The sequence below is a fragment of the Python bivittatus genome, unplaced genomic scaffold (assembly GCF_059951505.1).
Source record: "Python bivittatus isolate LINGU-HERP-01145 unplaced genomic scaffold, Pbiv_v1 ctg000000_np1212, whole genome shotgun sequence".
NCBI lineage: Eukaryota > Metazoa > Chordata > Lepidosauria > Squamata > Pythonidae > Python > Python bivittatus.
The window spans coordinates 6,226,952-6,242,197 of NW_028277028.1; the positions used below are offsets into that span (position 1 = coordinate 6,226,952).

General features: G+C 41.1%; 1 protein-coding gene across 2 annotated transcripts in view; it reads right to left on the reverse strand.

The window, feature by feature from the left end:
* Positions 1-15,246, reverse strand: part of TANC2 (tetratricopeptide repeat, ankyrin repeat and coiled-coil containing 2) — a 352,683-nt gene that overhangs the window by 124,041 nt on the left and 213,396 nt on the right. The gene's annotated exons all lie outside the window — the stretch shown is intronic.

Sequence of the window (15,246 nt, forward strand, 5' to 3'; positions counted from 1 at the left end):
AACTGGAAGAGGGCCTTCCAGTTTGGAGATGAATTGAGAGCTGTAATCCAAAGATCATATGATTTACTAAGCCTCTGTACCTAAAAACACGGTGTAGAAAAAGTTGTGCCATTTCCTAAACTGATGGAAGGCCCTTGCAAGGAATGAAATGATCCATCTTGGTAAATAAATCCACCACCACAAAAGTGGCCAAATAACCCCTGTACACAGGGAAGATCAGTAATAAAATCCATTAAAGCCTACTCAGGTCACAAAGGGAAAGGCAGGGGCCGGAGCAAGCCAGCCAGCTTTCCAGAAACAGATATGGCCCAGGCCAAACATGATAAGTTGAATCATAATTCTTGACATCTGCTCTCACCCTCGGCCACCAGAACTGAGTATCCAATGCAGAGTTTTAAAGACTCCCCCCATGTCCAGCAGTTCTACTGTCATGGTACAGTTGCAATATTTCTTCCCTTAAAGGAAGGAGAACAGCCACTGAGAAACAGCTGCACATCATTTAAAGTGAAAAGTAGAAAGTTGTTAACACCAGGATGTATATGCCAGAGCTCAGATGGATGACCTTCAGGGAACCCCACAACATGACTTTCTACTTTTCACTTTATATGATGTGCAGCTGTTTCTCAGTGGCTGTTCTCCTTCCTTTAAGGGAAGAAATATTGCAACTGTACCATGACAGTAGAACTGCTGGACATGGGGGGAGTCTTTAAAACTCTGCATTGGATTAGATCCAATCTATCAGATTTATAATCTGTCTCCCTGCCCCCAATATTTTGGAGGATCTAATCCCTGGTGGAGGCAAAATTGCTCTGCTAGCATTGTGACAAAAAGAGATGAGTAGGAAAGGTCACATTCAGGTTTATGCAATAGAGAATCTGAAAGCCAGGAATGTAAACCAGGAATATAGGTGATATAGAAACTGAAACAGGAGAAAAATTCTGCCCACCTGATCTGCCAAGGTGTGAGGGATTGTCTTTTTTGCAGAACTTCCAAATTCTTGTGATCTGTGTGTACCTATACTGGATAGACTATACTTTTCAGGAAGTATCTCCACTGTTGGAATGTTGTCTTTACTGCAAGCAACTCCTTATTGAAAATGTCATAGTTGAACATAGTCGTGCATTCAGCTGAAGCAACCTGGAATAAAATGCGCATGGCAGGAGATCCTCCCAGTTTCTCTGTCTGAAGGAGAATGGCTCTGATTGCAACATTTGATGCATCTATTTGCACCATAAACTGGGAAGAGGAGTCTGGGTGCTTGAGTAGCGGCTGTGAACAGAAAAAGACTTTCAATTTCTGAAAAGCTGCTTGCTCTTGAATAAGTCATATGAACTTACATTCTTTCTTCAGGAGTTGAAACAAGGGTCTTATGCAGTCTGCAAAATTAGAGATGAACTTTCTATATAAATTAGCAAACCTTCACATTTCTATGTCTTTGCCATGAAATTATAGAACATACTCCTGCAGGATCCATTTGTATTCCTTCTTTAGAGATCTGGTAACCGAAATAATCCAATTGGGGAAGATCAAATTCACATTTTTTCAACTTAGCAAATGTTTGTGTTTATGGAATCTAAGAAATTTCTGATATGCAGCTCATGTAAAGAAGGGTCTTCTGAAAAGATCAGTATGTCATCTAAGTATGTACTTATCCAAAATATCAGAAAAAATTTCATTCATGTATCTGGAGAAGACTGCCCTGCAATTCACCAATCCACAGGGCATTTTTGTGTATTAAACTTTGCCAAACTTGGCATCAAATGTATTTGTAGCCCTCATTCATCTTGATCAAATTGCAAACTCTTCTCAAATCCAACTTTGTGAAAATATATGCCTTCTGGAGTAGATCCAGGAGATCTGAAATAAGAACAATGGGTAGTGGTCCCTAATGGTCACACTGTTCAGGAGCCTACAATCATGCATATTCCTCATAGAGCCATCTCCCTTAGGGAGGAAAAATGTTGGTGCAAATGCTGCTGATTTAGAAGGGCATATAAATCCTTTTTTTAAAACGTCGTTCAGAAATTCCTTTAAGGTAACAACTCACAAATAGACATGGGATATTGCCTCTTAGCTGGAATCTGGTCTCCCAGCTACAAACTGTCATATGGTTAATGAGGAGGCAACACAGTTGCTTCTTCCTCCTCAAACACATCAGCAAAGTCCGAGTATTTTTCCAGCGAGGCAGAAGAGTCAGTGAGCTGAGCAGGAGAGGATGAAGAATGAAAGTAGAAAATTACAACTGGTGTTATTGACATTTTAGCGATAGAAAAGAAATAGTTCCTTGTCCCAGTGCACATCTGCTATACGTATATGCAGCCAATCAATACCTAGCACAATGGAAACATGTAAGGAAGCAATAACATAGTAACACAGGATCTGTGTGATCCTGTATTTGCAAAGGTATAGTACACTATAACACAGGACAATCTCAAAACGCTTGCTTTCAACTGTTTCCACAAGCATACTTTTTTTTAGTAACTGAGTGTGTAAACTAAACTTTTATACTGTTGTCTCGTCTATGAAATTGGTTATGGCCACTCAGAATATAAGAGCTGAGAGTTGTATCTCTAAGCCTGAGTTTAAACAAAGAGTAATGGGGATAGTAAAATGTACTTGACTGTTGTTCGCTGCCTGCGCCTTCCTTAATTGTCTGAGGGCTTCCTGCTGAGCTCTTGGGAAGGGAATCTGCAAAGTTTCCCAAAGGCACAGTTTTGGAGGAGTTGGGCACTTGCTATGTGACTTGTAATTCCACAGGAGCGGCATCTAGCAATCAGTTCAGGGGCCTAATCTTTAGCGGTGCAATATTGGGCTAGATGTCTGAGAATTTGGGATTTCTTTTTCTCTGCTGAGGACAGGGATTTATTTTTTGTTCCTATTTTCACGGTTTCTTCAGGGCTGGAACATGAGGAGGGCACTGAGTGGGGATCTAGGAGAGAAGAGGCTGTAAAACATTTTCCTCCTGACATTTCCTTTGTGCCTCAACTTTTCCAAACACCCATCAATTAAAATACAATGTTGGAACAATTCTTCTAAATTTTCTGGTGTGCCTTGCTTTACTAATTCATCTCTCAGTACATCAGCAAGTTCTTCTCAAAATTGGTCAATAGAGTCAAATTGTTTCACCCCACATCTCTGGCATACAATAGAAAATATAATATATATGCATGAACTCTACAAGTACGTTGTTTTTGCTTACAGATCTCTTGACTGCTGTTGCTGTTCTACCTGAGTCATCAAATGCCACTCAAAACCTTTGCATAAAGTTCTGGTAATTGTCCAATACTGGATCATTGTTTTCAACGTTGGGCAGCTGAACAACAGAACAAACTCAGAACAAAAGTCACCTTAATGTGATCTGTAGGAAATTCTGCCAGTGAAGTTGCCATAAACAATTCACAATGAATTGTGAAAGTGAGGACTTGAACCTAGGCTCCTCTGAACTTCTCTGGCAAGCTCCCATGAAAGTACAAAATATTGGATGGGCTGCTAGCTGTTGTGCTGCTCCTGGTTGAGGCAAGTTTTGTCCCAGATGCTGCATTAGTAGCACCATGGCTTTATGCAGATTTGTGATTTATAAATCCACTTTTTGGTAGTGCTGTAATGATGCTTCAGCAAGTTGTTCAGTGGACAGTGGGGTGCCCTGAGGATAGGATGCCATCTCTGGTATCAAAGGCAAGATTCTCTGCCTCTCTGAATAGAGAGTATGAGGCTTTCAAGGTTCATATCAGCCTTATTGGTAGGCCAGATCAGGAAAGAGACACCACAAGAAATACTAGAACTCTACTTTAAAGGTTATAACAACAGAATCCTGAAAGCCTAGCAGCATTTCCCCTTCTCATCTTCTTATACCAAAGAGAATCAAGGTGGGGCCATTTTAACTTTCTTTCTCATGCTTTCTTGTTTTGAATAGAATAGAAATCTTTATTGTCATTGTACTACTTGTACAACGAAATTAAATGCCACCCCAGTGGTACACCACCTCTTTAAAAATATAAAAACCATAGAACACATAAAACACATAACACACATAAAACACAGATAACACAACCTTCACATTCCATATTGCACAACCCCTGATGCTGCATTAATACTGCACTATATGATAGAATTCAGTATAGTTACAGCTCTAAGATAGAAGGGGACTTTTCCTGGTCTGAGCTCATATTTTGCTAACAGTATCCATGTACCTTCTCCAAGATTATCTTTGTGGTCTGCTATGGACAAAGTCCAAAAGTAAAAATCTGTCTATTGCATCATAAGTCTACCGAATGAATAATCAAGGTTTAATGTCTATGTTATTTTCGGTTGAAGTTAATTGGCACTGGCTGCCAATTAACTACTGGTTCAAATTCAAAGTTTGCTTATTACATATAAGGCCCTTAACAACTTGGAACCATGATATTTGATCCACTATTTTCACCATTTTGGAACTAGCTGACCACTGAGATAATCACAGAGGTATGTCTAGAACCACTATTAACTTGCAGCCACTCATGGTTATATTTTTTTCTGTATAAGAAGCAGAGCATTCATAAATCAAGTCTATACTGTCATTTTTGTTGTTGTTGAGTCGTTGTGTCTGACTCTTCATGACCCCATGAACCATATTGTGCCAGGCCTTCCTGTCCTTCACTGCCTCCTTGAATTTGCTTAGTTTCATGCTCATTGCTTCAGTGATGCTATCTAACCATCTCATCCTCTGCCCTCCCCTTCTCCTTTTGCCTTCAATCTTTCCTAGCATCAGGGTCTTTTCCAAAGAGTCCTCTCTTCACATTAGGTGACCAAAGTATCTGAGCTTGAGCTTCATTATCAATCCTTCCAATGAGCAGTCAGGGTTGATTTCCTTTAAGATTGACTGGTTTGACCTCCTAGCAGCCCAAGGGACTCTTAAGAGTGTTCTCCAGCACCACAGTTCAAAGGCATCAATTCTTTGGTGCTCAGCCTTCTTTATGGTCCAGCTCTCACAGCCATACATTACTACTGGAAAAACCATAGCTTTGATTATGTGGATCTTTGACGGCAAGATGATGTCTCTGCTTTTTAATATGCTGTCTAGGTTTGCCATAGCTTTCCTCCCAAGGAGCAAGCGTTAATTTCATGGCTGTAGTCTCCGTCTGCAGTGATCTTGAACCACTATTCAAGAGCCAAATAAATGAAGTCTGTTACTGCTTCCATTTCTACCCCTTCTATTTGCCAGGAATTGATGGGTCCAGATGCCATGATCTTAGTTTTTTTAATGTTGAGTTTCAAGCCAGCTTTTGCACTCTCCTCTTTCACCCTCATCAAGAGGCTCTTTAGTTCTTCTTCACTTTCTGCCATTAGGGTGGTATCGCCTGCATATCTGAGGTTGTTGATGTTTCTCCCTGCAATCTTAATTCCAGCTTGGGATTCTTCCAGCCTGGCATTTCTCATGATGTACTCTGCTTGGTCATAATCCCATAAATCAGTTCTCAGCCTTTCATCAAAGTTGCAACAGGTCAGGCAGTAGCAGTGTTCACATTAGACTGAAAGTCAAGATTCCAGCAGAAAAGCCACATACATTGTTAAGTTTCAGGTGAACCAGTCTAGGAATCAAGGAATTCACACAGACAGGCACAAGACACACAGCTTCAAGATAAGATTGTTAATAAACTTGTTGCAGCAAGGAATCTACCTTCTGAGACTGCCCAAGTAATCTGTACTTCCCCACAAGGTACAGCTGAAGCTAAGCAGAAATTATTTGCCAGGGTCCAATTCTGCAAAAGTTTAGCTCTCACCAAGTGCCTTCCCCTACAGTGGCCACTTCATCTGGCTAACTTCTGTTTTTTCCACCTACGGCCATCAACATTCCCAAGAGCAGGAGGGTAGTCTTGTCTCCAGTTCAAAGATACAGTGGAAACTGACAGATTCTCTCTATATCTTAGCTTGCTTTTGCTTTGTGCAGGTGGTCAAACTTCCAAATAAAGCACTGAGAAGCATCCAGCCATAATTTTAATTTTTCTAAATTCCTAATTACAGGTAGTTCTTGCTTAACGACGATTTGTTTAACGATGGTCCAGAGTTACAATGGCCTTGGGAAAAGTGTTTTACAACATCCACAGTCACGTGATTGCGATTTACAACTTTTTAAATGATGGTCATTAAGTGAATCATGTGGTCGTTAAGCAAATCACATGGTCATTAAACAAATTCTGGCAAAAAAAATCCATTGGGGAGGCTGGATTTGCTTAACAAGCACAGTGATTTACTTAATGACCAAATCACTTAGCGACCTAAATTCTGGCCCCTGTTGTGGTTGGATAGCAAGGACTACATGTATTAAGCAAACAAACTACTCAATTCACATTTATTTGCTACTCTATGCCTGTGGCTTTTGGGACTGGTTATAAAGGCTGTATCTATGCTGTCATCTAGTGATCATCTGGATTTTTGCAGCCCAGATTTGATAGTTCTAATAAATGTCATAGCTTTCCATTTTGGAAATTTATAATCAATTCTTTCTCTGTACAGTAAAAGGCAAAGGCACACAGCCCTCTCAGATCAGCTGAGATGGCTGAAAAATTACAATAAGGTTCATGTAAAGGAGCACTGGATTTACCCAGATAATTATGAGAAAATATACTCAGTGCAAGGTGGAAGGAACAATCAACACTTATGTATTTACCAAGAGTCTTTCAACTAAGGCAGTCAAAAAATAAAATATTTAGTTACTGTATTTTACCAATAACAACAACATTTTGTGTTGGTTGCTGACAACACTTCTTCCAATGTGACACAATAGAAAATAGCAATTTAAAAAATTATGGCTAATAGCATATCCATAAAGTAAAGATATTACATTTCTTTATGTTAATCATAAATTTCCATGTTTTTATTAATATAACCACATAGACGTAGCACACAGAGACTAAGGAATTTTACTTGTACTACAACTTTACTGCATTATCAAAGGCCTGCTTCTTTGAATTTAATGTTTAAGTGCACATAATCCTATGTAGACTTACATGGGAAAGAGACCTGTTGAATATAGTGAATACCCAAAAAAACTGTTAAATTAGACAGCATAAATGTGGGAAAGAGGGAAACAATAGTTTCAGTGCATAACATTATTGTATATTGGGATATTCACAAATAAATTATTTTTCTGTTTTATTAGTCGGTACATGAAAGAGGAAATCGAAGAAACTGGGCTCCACTGTCATACATGACAAATTATTTATTTTATTTAGAAATATTTAAACCACCTCAGTCTTAAAAGACTTATAACTCTGCTTTCCTTCATTGGCTAGAGACATAGAAATGTAAAACAACTCCTGAACTACCTAATAACCAAAAGGGCATGAGATCATGTTATGGTAGTCCTAACCTCAATAAAAATATTGGAAAGATTACTTTCTGATTTAGAAGACCCATTCCTTGATTCTGTGTGCCAGTACTTTTTGTTACTACTTCTTATATCTGTGAACTAATACTGTATGTAACAATTTTATACAGCTGGTTTTGAAAATCTAAATTGGATAAAACCTAAATTTAAGCATATTTTCATAATAGTTTGACTGATCTCCTCTGTAAATTTCCTCACAACTGAAACCATTTCATCTGTCCCAGTAATATTTATAATTTTTATTAAAAGCATTTATTAGCTGTATTTTACCCAAATATACACAATGACAATAAGAATAAATCACATCAGAGTAACATAAAATGATATATCCCTTCTGAAATAGCAGAAAGACCTGAAGAAATGAAAAAAAAGTGCACTGAAAAGGCAACAAAGAAGAATCTGACTTTCTAAGCAGACAAGATGGCATCCTAACTTAATTATGACCAGATTGCCTGGGTTGTATGTATCAGAAATAGTGACTCAAGAAGAATAAACACAGGATTAGGCCGGGCTTTAGTTAGGCAATGCTGCATAGCACAATTCTGCAATGGGAATCCAGTTCTAGAGAAAAACCTATAAAGCAGGTTATTAGTTACTAAGTTACTTTATTTAACATAAAATGGATAATGGAGAGATCAACAGAATATAAAAAGATGTTTACCTTTGTTTCAGTGACTAGGCAAGGGCTTTTTATAATCAGGGGTGTTAGCTAGAAGTATGGTCTAGAGCAGCTAAGCCAAAACCTCATATTTTTTCCTGCTTGTCCAGTAGGAGTGGGAAGGTAAATCCAGCTCACATCTGACAATATTGGACTTTGTATGGCAAAGCCACAGCCATGAAAGGACCATGCTTGGGTTTTCTGGATAGCCAGCTTGTCCAGGTAGCATGGGAAAAATGTAAATTTGGGCTCAACTCTAATTGTGAATACTGAGACTTAAGCATCTAATGAAGAATTTAATTTCTTTTAATGCTTTTTTAATAGAACTTGATGAGCATAATTGTGCTTTATGAATGAAAATATCTCCCAAATTTTAATGGGTATATATATATATATATATATATATATATATATATATATATAGTTTTTGGATACAACTTTGTATTAGATCAACATAGTTCTTTAAAAAGGATGCCCGGTGAGTTTAGGATTGCAGCTGATGCCTCTTAACTAGTAATGTCTTTTAAATCATTGTAATTATGCAAACCATTTTTTTTTTTTTTTGGTATTCTGTTGGTCTCTCTCTTGTTCATTTCATGTTAAATTAAGAGGCACGTGTTACTGCTCAATAGCAGCACCTATTTTATGAAACAGTTTCACCTTAGGAATTAAGTTGGTCCCCAAACTGTCCTGGCCTTCTGGAAGCTCTTTAAAATTGAGTTATTCCAGAAGATTTACGAGATGAGAGCCAGTTTGGTAAAATAGTTAAAGGTCCTGGGTTAGAAACTGGAAAACTACAAGTTTTAGTCCTGCCTGCGGTACAAAGCTAGCTCAGTGACTTTGGGCCAGCCGCTCTCTCTCAGCCCCAGGAAGAAGGCGCTGGCACCGCTTACAAAAATGTTGCCATGAAACCTGCATGGACTTGTCCATGTAATCATCAGGAGTCAAAGCTGACTCAAATGCACAAACAAAATAAATAAATAAAAATGATGATTGATAAGACACTCAGTTTGTGTTTATGGGGTTTATGGTTTCAGAGTTTTAGGTTGTTTTATATATTTTAGTTTCTATTATGGACATTTTATTTAGAACCTTGTGTTGTTTGTTGTGTTGCTTTCCAACATTCAGGAAAGTTCATGGCCAAGAAATACTGTCAGTCCAATAATTTAATCATTATTTTTCCTCAACAATGTCTGTGGGTTAGTGGGTGAAAAAAAAAATGAAGATGATGGTTGCAGCAGTGTGACTGGAGCCCTGCTCCACCGCACATACCTTCCTGCCTTTATATGTGAGTCCATGCCTTTCTTTAACTGTCTCTCAAGACTATATCAAATAGTTAATCTGAATGTTGCTAGCAGGGGGGTGGGGGGTTTATTGGTTTTTTGTATCTGGGTTTTAATTCTGTAAGCTGCCTGGAGTCACTGTGTGTGAGTTGGGCAGTCATATAAGTTTGCTTAATAAATAAATAAATAAATAAATAATAAATTACTCTTGTTCTTATGGGAAATCTTAGCTTCAGAGGGCACCTCTTAATATCTCCACTAATGTTGCAACTTTAATAAACTCTTTATTGTTGCCCTGATTTCCCAGTTAACTGAGTCACTGGATTCCTTAAAGTTCAGCTCAATTCATTGTCCATGAAGTTTTCTTGGCAACAGCCAGGAAGTGGTTTGCTGTTGCTTCCTTCAGGTTTTCTTTTGTTTGGGTTTTTGCACTTCCCAGTTTAGCTAACAGTTCTGGCATTTCCTAGTAGTCTCCAATCCAAGTACGAAGCAGGCCCCACACTTTCGAACCCAGACAATTTCAGCCAATCAGTTAAGCCTTCATTTCCAGTGTAGAGGAATCAGAATCAGTACAATTGCTAGATTCATCTCCATTAGAGAGATGATAATTCTTTACTTAGTGGCTTATTGCTTTCTACTATATATAAATGATACATCCACAAAAATATAGGTTACCTATATCCAATATAGCAAATATATTGTACAACTTAACATCAACAACTCTTATCTGTTGTTTTGATCTATGATCTTCGAGATTTTCTGCACAGCTGAAGTGCATTTATCATGATGTTTACCCCAATCAATATAAATTTAAAATATCTATTTTAAAATAAAACAAGCAATCAAAATTCATCACAAAACCTTCTTGCTATTGCTGCTACCAATTTAAAATCTAGGTAATCCATATAACTTTCAAATCACTGCAGTATGCACTACCAAGTACACACTTAGAAACATATTCAGTGAAATGCCAAAAAACAGCTTCACATTTGCAGTTATAAACACCAGCCATGCATTCTCAACTTGGTTAAATTTAACATAAAGCTCCATCCTCTCAAACCTAACAGAAGTAAAAAAAAACAGGAAACAACAGGTGACTGTTGTCTTTCCATAGTTTGTTTTCTCTGGTCCTCCTGTCTGTTCCCAACTGACACTCCACACATATTCTATCTTGTTGAAAACAATTATAAATATAATAAAATGTATTTTTGTACCCCAATAGCCCTCTCCCTTATATGTTTCAACTATTGTCACGCAGAAATATTTTATATATAGTTTGAATTCTGTTGGCCTCCACCAAAATAGATTAGTGTTATAATTTATTTGCTCAAATAAGTTTTTAATTAAAATTATATTGCTAGGTTTCTTCTTGGAATGACTTGGTTTAATAAGATGAAATGTTATAGTTTAATAAAAGTTGAAGTCTTTAGAAACACAAATTTCATGGTTTTAAAATAATAAACTTTTACACTCTTTCAACCTAATTATTTATTTAGGATTAAAGATATATATTCTCCACTGGCAGACACTGAGGCAAGAGCCTTAAATATTCCAAAGTGCTAAATCATCCTGAGGTGTTGGAACATCATTCTCAGCTTGCAACAAACTTGACAGGCCCCCATGTACCTATTACATATCTCTTATATAAAGTCTTCAAGAACATTTCACTACCGAGATAAACACACTGAATTCAAGGTTTAGATCTAATGACTAGTTTGTGACTGTATGGCTACTGAAAAAGATTTAGTCAATTTCTAGAAGCTGTTTTGCAAATATCTTCTACAAGTTCCCATACCTACAGTACTGTGCAAAAGTTTTAGGCAGGTGTGAAAAAATGCCGTAAAGTAAGAATGCTTTCAAAAATATATATTGTAATTGTTTATGCTTATCAATTTACAAAATGCAAAGTGAGCAAACAGAAGAGAAATCTAAATCAAATCAATATTTGGTATGACTACCCTTTGGCTTCAAACCAGCATCAATTCTTACACTTGCACAAAGTCAGGGATCTTGTAGGATTAGATTCAGGTGTATGATTAACCAATTATACTAAGCAGGTGCTAAGGATCATCAATTTCATATGTAGGTTGAAACATAGTCATTAACTGAAACAGAAACAGCTGTGTAGGAGGCTTAAATCTGGGTGAGGAACAGCCAAACTCTGCTACTAAGGTGAGGTTGTGGAAGACAGTTTGATGTCATGGGTCATACACCATGGCAAGACTGAGCACAGCAACAAGACACAAGGTAGTTAGACTGCATCAGCAAGGTCTCTCCAAGGCAAAAATTTCAAAGCAGACTGGGGTTTCAAGATGTGCTGTTCAAGCTCTTTTGAAGAAATGGGCAATGCTGAGGACCATAGACGCAGTGGTCAGCCAAGGAAACTTAATGCAGCAGATGACAGACACATCATGCTTACTTCCCTTCAACACTGAAAGATGTCCAGTAGTGCCATCAGCATAGAACTGGCAGAAACCAGTGGGATGCAGGTACACCCATCTACTGTCCAGAGAAGTCTGGCCAGAAGTGGTCTTCATGGAACAATTGTGGCCAAAAAGCCATATCTCTGACGTGGAAACAAGGCTAAGCGACTCAACTATGCATGAAAACATAGGAACTGGGGTACAGAAAAATGGCAGCAGGTGCTTTGGACTGATGGGTCAAAATTTGAAATACTTGGCTATAGCAGGAGGCATTTTGTTCACCGAAGGGCTGGAGAATGGTACAATAATAAGTGTCTGCAGGCAACAGTGAAGCATGGTGGAAGTTCCTTGCAAGTTTGGGGCTGCATTTCTGCAAATGGAGTTGGAGATTTGGTTAGGATCAATAGTGTCCTCAATAATGAGAAATATAGGCAGGTATTTATCCATCATGCCATACCATAACGGAGGCATGTGATTGGCCCCAAATTTATTCTGCAGCAGGATAACGACCCCACACATACAGCCAATGTCATTAAGAACTATCTTCAGCGTACAGAAGAACAAGGAGTCCTGGAAGTGATGGTCTGGCCCCCACAGAGCCCTGATCTCAACATCGTCAAGTCTGTCTGGGATTACATGAAGAGACAGAAGGATTTGAGGCAGCCTACATCCACAGGAGATCTATGGTTAGTTCTCCAAGATGTTTGGAACAACCTACCTGCTGAGTTCCTTCAAAAACTGTGTGCAAGTGTAAATACTTGTAAATACTTACATCTAAATACTTGTTTAAATTATAAAACTACTTTGTGACTGTGAGAAGGCAGGGAGAAGTGAGGGCCTCAAACGAACCATGTTTGCTAGGGGAGAGCGCTGTGCACCATGGGGGGACGGCAGGAGGGAGGATGGGCAGAAGGCACACTCGCACCAGAGTGGAGAGGGACGGCAGGAGGGAGGAAAGACTGCAGGCAAGAGGCACGATCGCACCAGAGTGAAGAGAAACGGCAGGGGGCGGCTGTCGGGTCAAGTGGGGATTGGAATGTGTATTGCGCTGATTGGATTCGGAAAGTGGAATGTCTGCGGTTTTGCGGTTAATTAGCGGCGCTCCGGGGCAGTAAAAAAGGTGAGATTGTGAGCCAAGCCCTCGTAGGAGCGGGAGGACAGATAGGGGGTATAAAAACCTGTCAGACCTTGCTTCGGGGTTCCTCCATTGCTGCGGGAGGGACCCACCTTTGCAAACGTGCCCAATAAAAACTTTTGTCTACTGGATAACCGAACCCGTGTCTGTCGTTTTCTGACAAAATTGGCGAGCCAGCCAGGAGTCCTCGACGTGGACCGGACTGTGGGGAACCGGTGAGTAATCGGCCGTAACACCCCGTTGAGGTGTCTCCCGTTTTCCCCGGAGTCGGGTCCAGGACGGGACTCCAATCGCCAGTCAGACAGAAGTAAAGAGGAAGTCGGCCGACGAGGAGACCTCCGGGAGGTCTGGTGAGTACAGCCTACCCATAATCTCGGGGAGATTAGCGTGGTTACGAGGCGTTGGATGCCGCAAGGGGACAGAAGAGTCCGGGACCTTCTGTAAGGTGGGAAACGTAGTCAGGAAGGATGGGTAAGGCGCAGAGTAAGAGTGTAAGGCCAGGGGCCAATGGGAAAAACGCAGTAGGGGAATCCCCACGGATTCTCCATTAGGACAATTGTTGCAACAGTGGGAGACACCCTGGTTGTGTCCATTCACCAGGGGTCTGGAAAAACCGACCATGATAACTTTGTGCACTAAAGAATGGCGAAAATATCCACTAGTGGACCCCGAATTCCCCTACCATTGGAATCCCCAGTAATTACTGGGTGACCCAACTAAAAAACTACATTGTGGAGCATAAAATGTTAACACAGGAACCCTATGTGGAAGTCTGGTTCCATGTTCATTGGGAGGGGCCTCGACCCAAGTTAGCCAAAATTTTTGTCCAAAAAGAACAGGAGGATGAGGAGGACCTCTGGCTGACTAGACCTCAATGGGGGCCGCCACCTCCTCCTCCTCCTCCTCTTCCTATCGCTCCCCTCCGGCGCCCCCACCCTATCCCGGGCTGCGGAAAGAGCTGGACCAGCTGAACCAAGACATTCAGAACGTGCCCTTTAGTCTAAGGTTGGCCAGTGCCTTCCCCGTCCGGGAAGTCCCGAACGGAACGAACGCACAGGGGGTGGCCGTCACCAGTTACGTAACGGTTCCCATCAAACCCAGTGAGTTGAGGGAATTAAAAAGGACCCTCCCTCGTATGCAAGAGAACGCCCATACCGCCGCCGAACAATTGGAACTTTTTCTCGGCCCGGTGGAATACTCCTGGGGGAACTGAATTACATTTTAGCCCACCTCTATACGCCAGAAGAGAGGGGCCAGATTCGGCGAGCTGCGCTCGGGGCTTGGGAGCAAAGGAATGCAAATGTCCCAAATGCCCTGGCCGCAGATACTAAATTCCCTCTGGCAGACCCAAATTGGGATCCCAATAATGCTGAACATCGGGAGAACATGAGAGGAGTTTCCCCCTGTACGACTAGGGGGGTCATGGTTCCCCAACCGGGACCCACGGGGAACCCTTGGTAAACATCACGGTGGGTCCCACCGGCGAGGAACAGCAGTTCCTCGTGGACACCGGAGCCTCTCGAACATCGCTGTGCCAACCGATCCCAGGGATTGCGAAATCCCGGGGCACATCGGTATCGGTGATGGGGGTGGGAGGCTCTCCGGTCAAGGCAGACGTACTGGAGGGAGTGAGACTGGAGTGGAATGGGAAGGAGGTAACTGCAGATGTATTACTGATCCCACAGGCGAGAGTGAACTTGCTGGGAAGGGATCTAATGGGTAGTCTAGTAGTAGAGCTGTGGAATGTGGAACAGGCAGAAAGGATGTGTTTGTTGCGAGAGGCGGACGTGGAGGTTGTGAACCCTGAGGGAGGGGAGGGGGGGGCGGGGCGGTTTCGCATAGCCCCAATTAGCATCCCCTTGAAACCAGGGGTGACGGGTTTGCGGCAAGCCCAATACCCGCTGTCCCGGGATGGGAGGCGTGGGCTGAAGCAACAACTGAGATGGACGGTGCTGCCCCAGGGGTACACCGAGAGCCCCTCTTGTTTGGACAGGCATTGGAAGAGAAACTCCAGGGGTTCCGGGCCCCTGGGGGTTCTCGGGTGCTGCAGTATGTGGATGATTTGTTGGTGTCTGGAGAGAAGGAAGTAAAGGTGAGAGAAGACTCAGTGGCTTTATTGAACTGGTTGGCTGAGGAAGGATTGAAGGTGTCAAAAGGGAAGGTCCAATTTGTGGAAAGGGAGGTCAAGTATTTAGGACATGTACTCCGGAAGGGCGAGAAGTTGATTGATCCTTCTCGGATACAGGGGATAATGCAGTTGAAGCCCCCTCATACTAAAACGGAGGTGCGGCGGTTTCTGGGTCTAGTAGGATATTGCCGGCTATGGATAGATGAGTACATGAGCAAGGCTCAGTTTCTGTATGAGAAGTTGAAAGGATCAT